Source organism: Pleurodeles waltl, chromosome 4_1 (assembly GCF_031143425.1).
Source record: "Pleurodeles waltl isolate 20211129_DDA chromosome 4_1, aPleWal1.hap1.20221129, whole genome shotgun sequence".
NCBI classification, from domain to species: Eukaryota; Metazoa; Chordata; class Amphibia; order Caudata; family Salamandridae; genus Pleurodeles; species Pleurodeles waltl.
Window position 1 is genome coordinate 777,902,968 of NC_090442.1, and position 13,133 is coordinate 777,916,100.

The window sequence follows — 13,133 nt, forward strand, 5'->3', positions numbered from 1 at the left end:
AAACAGAGGTGTTTTTTGCGAAGTGCCTACCTGTAGATTTTGGCCTCTAGCTCAGCCGGCACCTAGGGAAACCTACCAAACCTGTGCATTTCTGAAAACTAGAGACATAGGGGAATCCAAGGAGGGGTGACTTGCGGGGCTCGGACCAAGTTCTGTTACCCAGAATCCTTTGCAAACCTCAAAATTTGGCTAAAAAAACACATGTTCCTCACATTTCTGTGGCAGAAAGTTCTGGAATCTGAGAGGAGCTACAAATTTCCTTCCACCCAGCGTTCCCCCAAGTCTCCCGATAAAAATGATACCTCACTTGCGTGGGTAGGCCTAGCGCTGGCGACAGGAAACACCCCAAAGCGCAACGTGGACACATCCTAAATTTTGGAAAAAAACAGAGAAGTTTTTTGCGAAGTGCCTACCTGTAGATTTTGGCCTCTAGCTCAGCCGGCACCTAGGGAAACCTACCAAACCTGTGCATTTCTGAAAACTGGAGACCTAGGGGAATCCAAGGAGGGGTGACTTGCGGGGCTCGGACCAGGTTCTGTTACCCAGAATCCTTTGCAAACCTCAAAATTTGGCTAAAAAAACACATGTTCCTCATATTTCTGTGGCAGAAAATTCTGGAATCTGAGAGGAGCTACAAATTTCCTTCCACCCAGCGTTCCCCCAAGTCTCCCGATAAAAATGATACCTCACTTGCGTGGGTAGGCCTAGCGCCGGTGACAGGAAACACCCCAAAGCGCAACGTGGACACATCCTAAATTTTGGAAAAAAACAGAGGTGTTTTTTGCGAAGTGCCTACCTGTAGATTTTGGCCTCTAGCTCAGCCGGCACCTAGGGAAACCTACCAAACCTGGCATTTATGAAAACTAGAGACCTAGGGGAATCCAAGGAGGGGTGACTTGCGGGGCTCGGACCAGGTTCTGTTACCCAGAATCCTTTGCAAACCTCAAAATTTGGCTAAAAAAACACATGTTCCTCACATTTCTGTGGCAGAAAGTTCTGGAATCTGAGAGGAGCTACAAATTTCCTTCCACCCAGCGTTCCCCCAAGTCTCCCGATAAAAATGATACCTCACTTGCGTGGGTAGGCCTAGCGCTGGCGACAGGAAACACCCCAAAGCGCAACGTGGACACATCCTAAATTTTGGAAAAAAACAGAGGTGTTTTTTGCGAAGTGCCTACCTGTAGATTTTGGCCTATAGCTCAGCCGGCACCTAGGGAAACCTACCAAACCTGTGCATTTCTGAAAACTAGAGACCTAGGGGAATCCAAGGAGGGGTGACTTGCGGGGCTCGGACCAGATTCTGTTACCCAGAATCCTTTGCAAACCTCAAAATTTGGCTAAAAAAACACATGTTCCTCACATTTCTGTGGCAGAAAGTTCTGGAATCTGAGAGGAGCTACAAATTTCCTTCCACCCAGCGTTCCCCCAAGTCTCCCGATAAAAATGATACCTCACTTGCGTGGGTAGGCCTAGCGCTGGCGACAGGAAACACCCCAAAGCGCAACGTGGACACATCCTAAATTTTGGAAAAAAACAGAGGTGTTTTTTGCGAAGTGCCTACCTGTAGATTTTGGCCTATAGCTCAGCCGGCACCTAGGGAACACTACCAAACCTGTGCATTTCTGAAAACTAGAGACCTAGGGGAATCCAAGGAGGGGTGACTTGCGGGGCTCGGAGCAGGTTCTGTTACCCAGAATCCTTTGCAAACCTCAAAATTTGGCTAAAAAAACACATGTTCCTCACATTTCTGTGGCAGAAAGTTCTGGAATCTGAGAGGAGCTACAAATTTCCTTCCACCCAGCGTTCCCCCAAGTCTCCCGATAAAAATGATACCTCACTTGCGTGGGTAGGCCTAGCGCTGGCGACAGGAAACACCCCAAAGCGCAACGTGGACACATCCTAAATTTTGGAAAAAAACAGAGGTGTTTTTTGCGAAGTGCCTACCTGTAGATTTTGGCCTCTAGCTCAGCCGGCACCTAGGGAAACCTACCAAACCTGTGCATTTCTGAAAACTAGAGACCTAGGGGAATCCAAGGAGGGGTGACTTGCGGGGCTCGGACCAGGTTCTGTTACCCAGAATCCTTTGCAAACCTCAAAATTTGGCTAAAAAAACACATGTTCCTCACATTTCTGTGGCAGAAAGTTCTGGAATCTGAGAGGAGCTACAAATTTCCTTCCACCCAGCGTTCCCCCAAGTCTCCCGATAAAAATGATACCTCACTTGCGTGGGTAGGCCTAGCGCTGGCGACAGGAAACACCCCAAAGCGCAACGTGGACACATCCTAAATTTTGGAAAAAAACAGAGGTGTTTTTTGCGAAGTGCCTACCTGTAGATTTTGGCCTCTAGCTCAGCCGGCACCTAGGGAAACCTACCAAACCTGTGCATTTCTGAAAACTGGAGACCTAGGGGAATCCAAGGAGGGGTGACTTGCGGGGCTCGGACCAGGTTCTGTTACCCAGAATCCTTTGCAAACCTCAAAATTTGGCTAAAAAAACACATGTTCCTCACATTTCTGTGGCAGAAAATTCTGGAATCTGAGAGGAGCTACAAATTTCCTTCCACCCAGCGTTCCCCCAAGTCTCCCGATAAAAATGATACCTCACTTGCGTGGGTAGGCCTAGCGCCGGCGACAGGAAACACCCCAAAGCGCAACGTGGACACATCCTAAATTTTGGAAAAAAACAGAGGTGTTTTTTGCGAAGTGCCTACCTGTAGATTTTGGCCTCTAGCTCAGCCGGCACCTAGGGAAACCTACCAAACCTGTGCATTTCTAAAAGCTAGAGACCTAGGGGAATCCAAGGAGGGGTGACTTGCGGGGCTCGGACCAGGTTCTGTTACCCAGAATCCTTTGCAAACCTCAAAATTTGGCTAAAAAAACACATGTTCCTCACATTTCTGTGGCAGAAAGTTCTGGAATCTGAGAGGAGCTACAAATTTCCTTCCACCCAGCGTTCCCCCAAGTCTCCCGATAAAAATGATACCTCACTTGCGTGGGTAGGCCTAGCGCTGGCGACAGGAAACACACCAAAGCGCAACGTGGACACATCCTAAATTTTGGAAAAAAACAGAGGTGTTTTTTGCGAAGTGCCTACCTGTAGATTTTGGCCTATAGCTCAGCCGGCACCTAGGGAAACCTACCAAACCTGTGCATTTCTGAAAACTAGAGACCTAGGGGAATCCAAGGAGGGGTGACTTGCGGGGCTCGGAGCAGGTTCTGTTACCCAGAATCCTTTGCAAACCTCAAAATTTGGCTAAAAAAACACATGTTCCTCACATTTCTGTGGCAGAAAGTTCTGGAATCTGGGAGGAGCTACAAATTTCCTTCCACCCAGCGTTCCCCCAAGTCTCCCGATAAAAATGATACCTCACTTGCGTGGGTAGGCCTAGCGCCAGCGACAGGAAACACCCCAAAGCGCAACGTGGACACATCCTAAATTTTGGGAGAAAACAGAGGTGTTTTTTGCGAAGTGCCTACCTGTAGATTTTGGCCTCTAGCTCAGCCGGCACCTAGGGAAACCTACCAAACCTGTGCATTTCTGAAAACTGGAGACCTAGGGGAATCCAAGGAGGGGTGACTTGCGGGGCTCGGACCAGGTTCTGTTACCCAGAATCCTTTGCAAACCTCAAAATTTGGCTAAAAAAACACATGTTCCTCACATTTCTGTGGCAGAAAATTCTGGAATCTGAGAGGAGCTACAAATTTCCTTCCACCCAGCGTTCCCCCAAGTCTCCCGATAAAAATGATACCTCACTTGCGTGGGTAGGCCTAGCGCCAGCGACAGGAAACACCCCAAAGCGCAACGTGGACACATCCTAAATTTTGGGAGAAAACAGAGGTGTTTTTTGCGAAGTGCCTACCTGTAGATTTTGGCCTCTAGCTCAGCCGGCACCTAGGGAAACCTACCAAACCTGTACATTTCTGAAAACTGGAGACCTAGGGGAATCCAAGGAGGGGTGACTTGCGGGGTCGGACCAGGTTCTGTTACCCAGAATCCTTTGCAAACCTCAAAATTTGGCTAAAAAAACACATGTTCCTCACATTTCTATGGTAGAAAGTTCTGGAATCTGAGAGGAGCTACAAATTTCCTTCCACCCAGCGTTCCCCCAAGTCTCCCGATAAAAATGATACCTCACTTGCGTGGGTAGGCCTAGCGCCGGCGACAGGAAACACCCCAAAGCGCAACGTGGACACATCCTAAATTTTGGAAAAAAACAGAGGTGTTTTTTGCGAAGTGCCTACCTGTAGATTTTGGCCTCTAGCTCAGCCGGCACCTAGGGAAACCTACCAAACCTGTGCATTTATGAAAACTAGAGACCTAGGGGAATCCAAGGAGGGGTGACTTGCGGGGCTCGGACCAAGTTCTGTTACCCAGAATCCTTTGCAAACCTCAAAATTTGGCTAAAAAAACACATGTTCCTCACATTTCTGTGGCAGAAAGTTCTGGAATCTGAGAGGAGCTACAAATTTCCTTCCACCAAGCGTTCCCCCAAGTCTCCCGATAAAAATGATACCTCACTTGCGTGGGTAGGCCTAGCGCTGGCGACAGGAAACACCCCAAAGCGCAACGTGGACATATCCTAAATTTTGGAAAAAAACAGAGGTGTTTTTTGCGAAGTGCCTACCTGTAGATTTTGGCCTATAGCTCAGCCGGCACCTAGGGAAACCTACCAAACCTGTGCATTTCTGAAAACTAGAGACCTAGGGGAATACAAGGAGGGGTGACTTGCGGGGCTCGGACCAGGTTCTGTTACCCAGAATCCTTTGCAAACCTCAAAATTTGGCTAAAAAAACACATGTTCCTCACATTTCTGTGGCAGAAAGTTCTGGAATCTGAGAGGAGCTACAAATTTCCTTCCACCCAGCGTTCCCCCAAGTCTCCCGATAAAAATGATACCTCACTTGCGTGGGTAGGCCTTGCGCCGGCGACAGGAAACACCTCAAAGCGCAACGTGGACACATCCTAAATTTTGGAAAAAAACAGAGGTGTTTTTTGCGAAGTGCCTACCTGTAGATTTTGGCCTCTAGCTCAGCCGGCACCTAGGGAAACCTACCAAACCTGTGCATTTCTGAAAACTAGAGACCTAGGGGAATCCAAGGAGGGGTGACTTGCGGGGCTCGGACCAGGTTCTGTTACCCAGAATCCTTTGCAAACCTCAAAATTTGGCTAAAAAAACACATGTTCCTCACATTTCTGTGGCAGAATGTTCTGGAATCTGAGAGGAGCTACAAATTTCCTTCCACCCAGCGTTCCCCCAAGTCTCCCGATAAAAATGATACCTCACTTGCGTGGGTAGGCCTAGCGCCGGCGACAGGAAACACCCCAAAGCGCAACGTGGACACATCCTAAATTTTGGAAAAAAACAGAGGTGTTTTTTGCGAAGTGCCTACCTGTAGATTTTGGCCTCTAGCTCAGCCGGCACCTAGGGAAACCTACCAAACCTGTGCATTTCTGAAAACTAGAGACATAGGGGAATCCAAGGAGGGGTGACTTGCGGGGCTCGGACCAGGTTCTGTTACCCAGAATCCTTTGCAAACCTCAAAATTTGGCTAAAAAAACACATGTCCCTCACATTTTTGTGGCAGAAAGTTCTGGAATCTGAGAGGAGCTATGAATTTCCTTCCACCCAGCGTTCCCCCAAGTCTCCCGATAAAAATGATACCTCACTTGCGTGGGTAGGCCTAGCGCTGGCGACAGGAAACACCCCAAAGCGCAACGTGGACACATCCTAAATTTTGGAAAAAAACAGAGGTGTTTTTTGCAAAGTGCCTACCTGTAGATTTTGGCCTCTAGCTCAGCCGGCACCTAGGTAAACCTACCAAACCTGTGCATTTCTGAAAACTAGACACCTAGGGGAATCCAAGGAGGGGTTACTTGCGGGGCTCGGACCAGGTTCTGTACCCAGAATCCTTTGCAAACCTCAAAATTTGGCTAAAAAAACACATGTTCCTCACATTTCTGTGGCAGAAAGTTCTGGAATCTGAGAGGAGCTACAAATTTCCTTCCACCCAGCGTTCCCCCAAGTCTCCCGATAAAAATGATACCTCAGTTGCGTGGGTAGGCCTAGCGCCGGCGACAGGAAACACCCCAAAGCGCAACGTGGACACATCCTAAATTTTGGGAGAAAACAGAGGTGTTTTTTGCGAAGTGCCTACCTGTAGATTTTGGCCTCTACCTTAGCCGGCACCTAGGGAAACCTACCAAACCTGTGCATTTCTGAAAACTGGAGACCTAGGGGAATCCAAGGAGGGGTGACTTGCGGGGCTCGGACCAGGTTCTGTTACCCAGAATCCTTTGCAAACCTCAAAATTTGGCTAAAAAAACACATGTTCCTCACATTTCTGCGGTAGAAAGTTCTGGAATCTGAGAGGAGCTACAAATTTCCTTCCACCCAGCGTTCCCCCAAGTCTCCCGATAAAAATGATACCTCACTTGCGTGGGTAGGCCTAGCGCCGGCGACAGGAAACACCCCAAAGCGCAACGTGGACACATCCTAAATTTTGGAAAAAAACAGAGGTGTTTTTTGCGAAGTGCCTACCTGTAGATTTTGGCCTCTAGCTCAGCCGGCACCTAGGGAAACCTACCAAACCTGTGCATTTCTGAAAACTAGAGACCTAGGGGAATCCAAGGAGGGGTGACTTGCGGGGCTCGGACCAAGTTCTGTTACCCAGAATCCTTTGCAAACCTCAAAATTTGGCTAAAAAAACACATGTTCCTCACATTTCTGTGGCAGAAAGTTCTGGAATCTGAGAGAAGCTACAAATTTCCTTCCACCCAGCGTTCCCCCAAGTCTCCCGATAAAAATGATACCTCACTTGCGTGGGTAGGCCTAGCGCTGGCGACAGGAAACACCCCAAAGCGCAACGTGGACACATCCTAAATTTTGGAAAAAAACAGAGGTGTTTTTTGCGAAGTGCCTACCTGTAGATTTTGGCCTCTAGCTCAACCGGCACCTAGGGAAACCTACCAAACCTGTGCATTTCTGAAAACTAGAGACCTAGGGGAATCCAAGGAGGGGTGACTTGCGGGGCTCGGACCAGGTTCTGTTACCCAGAATCCTTTGCAAACCTCAAAATTTGGCTAAAAAAACACATGTTCCTCACATTTCTGTGGCAGAAAGTTCTGGAATCTGAGAGGAGCTACAAATTCCCTTCCACCCAGGGTTCCCCCAAGTCTCCCGATAAAAATGATACCTCACTTGCGTGGGTAGGCCTAGCGCTGGCGACAGGAAACCCCCCAAAGCGCAACGTGGACACATCCTAAATTTTGGAAAAAAACAGAGGTGTTTTTTGCGAAGTGCCTACCTGTAGATTTTGGCCTATAGCTCAGCCGGCACCTAGGGAAACCTACCAAACCTGTGCATTTCTGAAAACTAGAGACCTAGGGGAATCCAAGGAGGGGTGACTTGCGGGGCTCGGACCAGGTTCTGTTACCCAGAATCCTTTGCAAACCTCAAAATTTGGCTAAAAAAACACATGTCCCTCACATTTTTGTGGCAGAAAGTTCTGGAATCTGAGAGGAGCTACAAATTTCCTTCCACCCAGCGTTCCCCCAAGTCTCCCGATAAAAATGATACCTCACTTGCGTGGGTAGGCCTAGCGCTGGCGACAGGAAACACCCCAAAGCGCAACGTGGACACATCCTAAATTTTGGGAGAAAACAGAGGTGTTTTTTGCGAAGTGCCTACCTGTAGATTTTGGCCTCTAGCTCAGCCGGCACCTAGGGAAACCTACCAAACCTGTGCATTTCTGAAAACTGGAGACCTAGGGGAATCCAAGGAGGGGTGACTTGCGGGGCTCGGACCAGGTTCTGTTACCCAGAATCCTTTGCAAACCTCAAAATTTGGCTAAAAAAACACATGTTCCTCACATTTCTGCGGGAGAAAGTTCTGGAATCTGAGAGGAGCTACAAATTTCCTTCCACCCAGCGTTCCCCCAAGTCTCCCGATAAAAATGATACCTCACTTGCGTGGGTAGGCCTACCGCCGGCGACAGGAAACACCCCAAAGCGCAACGTGGACACATCCTAAATTTTGGAAAAAAACAGAGGTGTTTTTTGCGAAGTGCCTACCTGTAGATTTTGGCCTCTAGCTCAGCCGGCACCTAGGGAAACCTACCAAACCTGTGCATTTCTGAAAACTAGAGACCTAGGGGAATCCAAGGAGGGGTGACTTGCGGGGCTCGGACCAAGTTCTGTTACCCAGAATCCTTTGCAAACCTCAAAATTTGGCTAAAAAAACACATGTTCCTCACATTTCTGTGGCAGAAAGTTCTGGAATCTGAGAGGAGCTACAAATTTCCTTCCACCCAGCGTTCCCCCAAGTCTCCCGATAAAAATGATACCTCACTTGCGTGGGTAGGCCTAGCGCTGGCGACAGGAAACACCCCAAAGCGCAACGTGGACACATCCTAAATTTTGGAAAAAAACAGAGGTGTTTTTTGCGAAGTGCCTACCTGTAGATTTTGGCCTCTAGCTCAGCCGGCACCTAGGGAAACCTACCAAACCTGTGCATTTCTGAAAACTAGAGACCTAGGGGAATCCAAGGAGGGGTGACTTGCGGGGCTCGGACCAGGTTCTGTTACCCAGAATCCTTTGCAAACCTCAAAATTTGGCTAAAAAAACACATGTCCCTCACATTTTTGTGGCAGAAAGTTCTGGAATCTGAGAGGAGCTACAAATTTCCTTCCACCCAGCGTTCCCCCAAGTCTCCCGATAAAAATGATACCTCACTTGCGTGGGTAGGCCTAGCGCTGGCGACAGGAAACACCCCAAAGCGCAACGTGGACACATCCTAAATTTTGGGAGAAAACAGAGGTGTTTTTTGCGAAGTGCCTACCTGTAGATTTTGGCCTCTAGCTCAGCCGGCACCTAGGGAAACCTACCAAACCTGTGCATTTCTGAAAACTGGAGACCTAGGGGAATCCAAGGAGGGGTGACTTGCGGGGCTCGGACCAGGTTCTGTTACCCAGAATCCTTTGCAAACCTCAAAATTTGGCTAAAAAAACACATGTTCCTCACATTTCTGCGGGAGAAAGTTCTGGAATCTGAGAGGAGCTACAAATTTCCTTCCACCCAGCGTTCCCCCAAGTCTCCCGATAAAAATGATACCTCACTTGCGTGGGTAGGCCTACCGCCGGCGACAGGAAACACCCCAAAGCGCAACGTGGACACATCCTAAATTTTGGAAAAAAACAGAGGTGTTTTTTGCGAAGTGCCTACCTGTAGATTTTGGCCTCTAGCTCAGCCGGCACCTAGGGAAACCTACCAAACCTGTGCATTTCTGAAAACTAGAGACCTAGGGGAATCCAAGGAGGGGTGACTTGCGGGGCTCGGACCAAGTTCTGTTACCCAGAATCCTTTGCAAACCTCAAAATTTGGCTAAAAAAACACATGTTCCTCACATTTCTGTGGCAGAAAGTTCTGGAATCTGAGAGGAGCTACAAATTTCCTTCCACCCAGCGTTCCCCCAAGTCTCCCGATAAAAATGATACCTCACTTGCGTGGGTAGGCCTAGCGCTGGCGACAGGAAACACCCCAAAGCGCAACGTGGACACATCCTAAATTTTGGAAAAAAACAGAGGTGTTTTTTGCGAAGTGCCTACCTGTAGATTTTGGCCTCTAGCTCAGCCGGCACCTAGGGAAACCTACCAAACCTGTGCATTTCTGAAAACTAGAGACCTAGGGGAATCCAAGGAGGGGTGACTTGCGGGGCTCGGAGCAGGTTCTGTTACCCAGAATCCTTTGCAAACCTCAAAATTTGGCTAAAAAAACACATGTCCCTCACATTTTTGTGGCAGAAAGTTCTGGAATCTGAGAGGAGCTACAAATTTCCTTCCACCCAGCGTTCCCCCAAGTCTCCCGATAAAAATGATACCTCACTTGCGTGGGTAGGCCTAGCGCTGGCGACAGGAAACACCCCAAAGCGCAACGTGGACACATCCTAAATTTTGGGAGAAAACAGAGGTGTTTTTTGCGAAGTGCCTACCTGTAGATTTTGGCCTCTAGCTCAGCCGGCACCTAGGGAAACCTACCAAACCTGTGCATTTCTGAAAACTGGAGACCTAGGGGAATCCAAGGAGGGGTGACTTGCGGGGCTCGGACCAGGTTCTGTTACCCAGAATCCTTTGCAAACCTCAAAATTTGGCTAAAAAAACACATGTTCCTCACATTTCTGCGGGAGAAAGTTCTGGAATCTGAGAGGAGCTACAAATTTCCTTCCACCCAGCGTTCCCCCAAGTCTCCCGATAAAAATGATACCTCACTTGCGTGGGTAGGCCTACCGCCGGCGACAGGAAACACCCCAAAGCGCAACGTGGACACATCCTAAATTTTGGAAAAAAACAGAGGTGTTTTTTGCGAAGTGCCTACCTGTAGATTTTGGCCTCTAGCTCAGCCGGCACCTAGGGAAACCTACCAAACCTGTGCATTTCTGAAAACTAGAGACATAGGGGAATCCAAGGAGGGGTGACTTGCGGGGCTCGGACCAAGTTCTGTTACCCAGAATCCTTTGCAAACCTCAAAATTTGGCTAAAAAAACACATGTTCCTCACATTTCTGTGGCAGAAAGTTCTGGAATCTGAGAGGAGCTACAAATTTCCTTCCACCCAGCGTTCCCCCAAGTCTCCCGATAAAAATGATACCTCACTTGCGTGGGTAGGCCTAGCGCTGGCGACAGGAAACACCCCAAAGCGCAACGTGGACACATCCTAAATTTTGGAAAAAAACAGAGGTGTTTTTTGCGAAGTGCCTACCTGTAGATTTTGGCCTCTAGCTCAGCCGGCACCTAGGGAAACCTACCAAACCTGTGCATTTCTGAAAACTAGAGACCTAGGGGAATCCAAGGAGGGGTGACTTGCGGGGCTCGGACCAAGTTCTGTTACCCAGAATCCTTTGCAAACCTCAAAATTTGGCTAAAAAAACACATGTTCCTCACATTTCTGTGGCAGAAAGTTCTGGAATCTGAGAGGAGCTACAAATTTCCTTCCACCCAGCGTTCCCCCAAGTCTCCCGATAAAAATGATACCTCACTTGCGTGGGTAGGCCTAGCGCTGGCGACAGGAAACACCCCAAAGCGCAACGTGGACACATCCTAAATTTTGGAAAAAAACAGAGGTGTTTTTTGCGAAGTGCCTACCTGTAGATTTTGGCCTCTAGCTCAGCCGGCACCTAGGGAAACCTACCAAACCTGTGCATTTCTGAAAACTAGAGACCTAGGGGAATCCAAGGAGGGGTGACTTGCGGGGCTCGGAGCAGGTTCTGTTACCCAGAATCCTTTGCAAACCTCAAAATTTGGCTAAAAAAACACATGTCCCTCACATTTTTGTGGCAGAAAGTTCTGGAATCTGAGAGGAGCTACAAATTTCCTTTCACCCAGCGTTCCCCCAAGTCTCCCGATAAAAATGATACCTCACTTGCGTGGGTAGGCCTAGCGCTGGCGACAGGAAACACCCCAAAGCGCAACGTGGACACATCCTAAATTTTGGGAGAAAACAGAGGTGTTTTTTGCGAAGTGCCTACCTGTAGATTTTGGCCTCTAGCTCAGCCGGCACCTAGGGAAACCTACCAAACCTGTGCATTTCTGAAAACTGGAGACCTAGGGGAATCCAAGGAGGGGTGACTTGCGGGGCTCGGACCAGGTTCTGTTACCCAGAATCCTTTGCAAACCTCAAAATTTGGCTAAAAAAACACATGTTCCTCACATTTCTGCGGGAGAAAGTTCTGGAATCTGAGAGGAGCTACAAATTTCCTTCCACCCAGCGTTCCCCCAAGTCTCCCGATAAAAATGATACCTCACTTGCGTGGGTAGGCCTACCGCCGGCGACAGGAAACACCCCAAAGCGCAACGTGGACACATCCTAAATTTTGGAAAAAAACAGAGGTGTTTTTTGCGAAGTGCCTACCTGTAGATTTTGGCCTCTAGCTCAGCCGGCACCTAGGGAAACCTACCAAACCTGTGCATTTCTGAAAACTAGAGACATAGGGGAATCCAAGGAGGGGTGACTTGCGGGGCTCGGACCAAGTTCTGTTACCCAGAATCCTTTGCAAACCTCAAAATTTGGCTAAAAAAACACATGTTCCTCACATTTCTGTGGCAGAAAGTTCTGGAATCTGAGAGGAGCTACAAATTTCCTTCCACCCAGCGTTCCCCCAAGTCTCCCGATAAAAATGATACCTCACTTGCGTGGGTAGGCCTAGCGCTGGCGACAGGAAACACCCCAAAGCGCAACGTGGACACATCCTAAATTTTGGAAAAAAACAGAGGTGTTTTTTGCGAAGTGCCTACCTGTAGATTTTGGCCTCTAGCTCAGCCGGCACCTAGGGAAACCTACCAAACCTGTGCATTTCTGAAAACTGGAGACCTAGGGGAATCCAAGGAGGGGTGACTTGCGGGGCTCGGACCAGGTTCTGTTACCCAGAATCCTTTGCAAACCTCAAAATTTGGCTAAAAAAACACATGTTCCTCATATTTCTGTGGCAGAAAATTCTGGAATCTGAGAGGAGCTACAAATTTCCTTCCACCCAGCGTTCCCCCAAGTCTCCCGATAAAAATGATACCTCACTTGCGTGGGTAGGCCTAGCGCCGGTGACAGGAAACACCCCAAAGCGCAACGTGGACACATCCTAAATTTTGGAAAAAAACAGAGGTGTTTTTTGCGAAGTGCCTACCTGTAGATTTTGGCCTCTAGCTCAGCCGTCACCTAGGGAAACCTACCAAACCTGTGCATTTATGAAAACTAGAGACCTAGGGGAATCCAAGGAGGGGTGACTTGCGGGGCTCGGACCAGGTTCTGTTACCCAGAATCCTTTGCAAACCTCAAAATTTGGCTAAAAAAACACATGTTCCTCACATTTCTGTGGCAGAAAGTTCTGGAATCTGAGAGGAGCTACAAATTTCCTTCCACCCAGCGTTCCCCCAAGTCTCCCGATAAAAATGATACCTCACTTGCGTGGGTAGGCCTAGCGCTGGCGACAGGAAACACCCCAAAGCGCAACGTGGACACATCCTAAATTTTGGAAAAAAACAGAGGTGTTTTTTGCGAAGTGCCTACCTGTAGATTTTGGCCTATAGCTCAGCCGGCACCTAGGGAAACCTACCAAACCTGTGCATTTCTGAAAACTAGAGACCTAGGGGA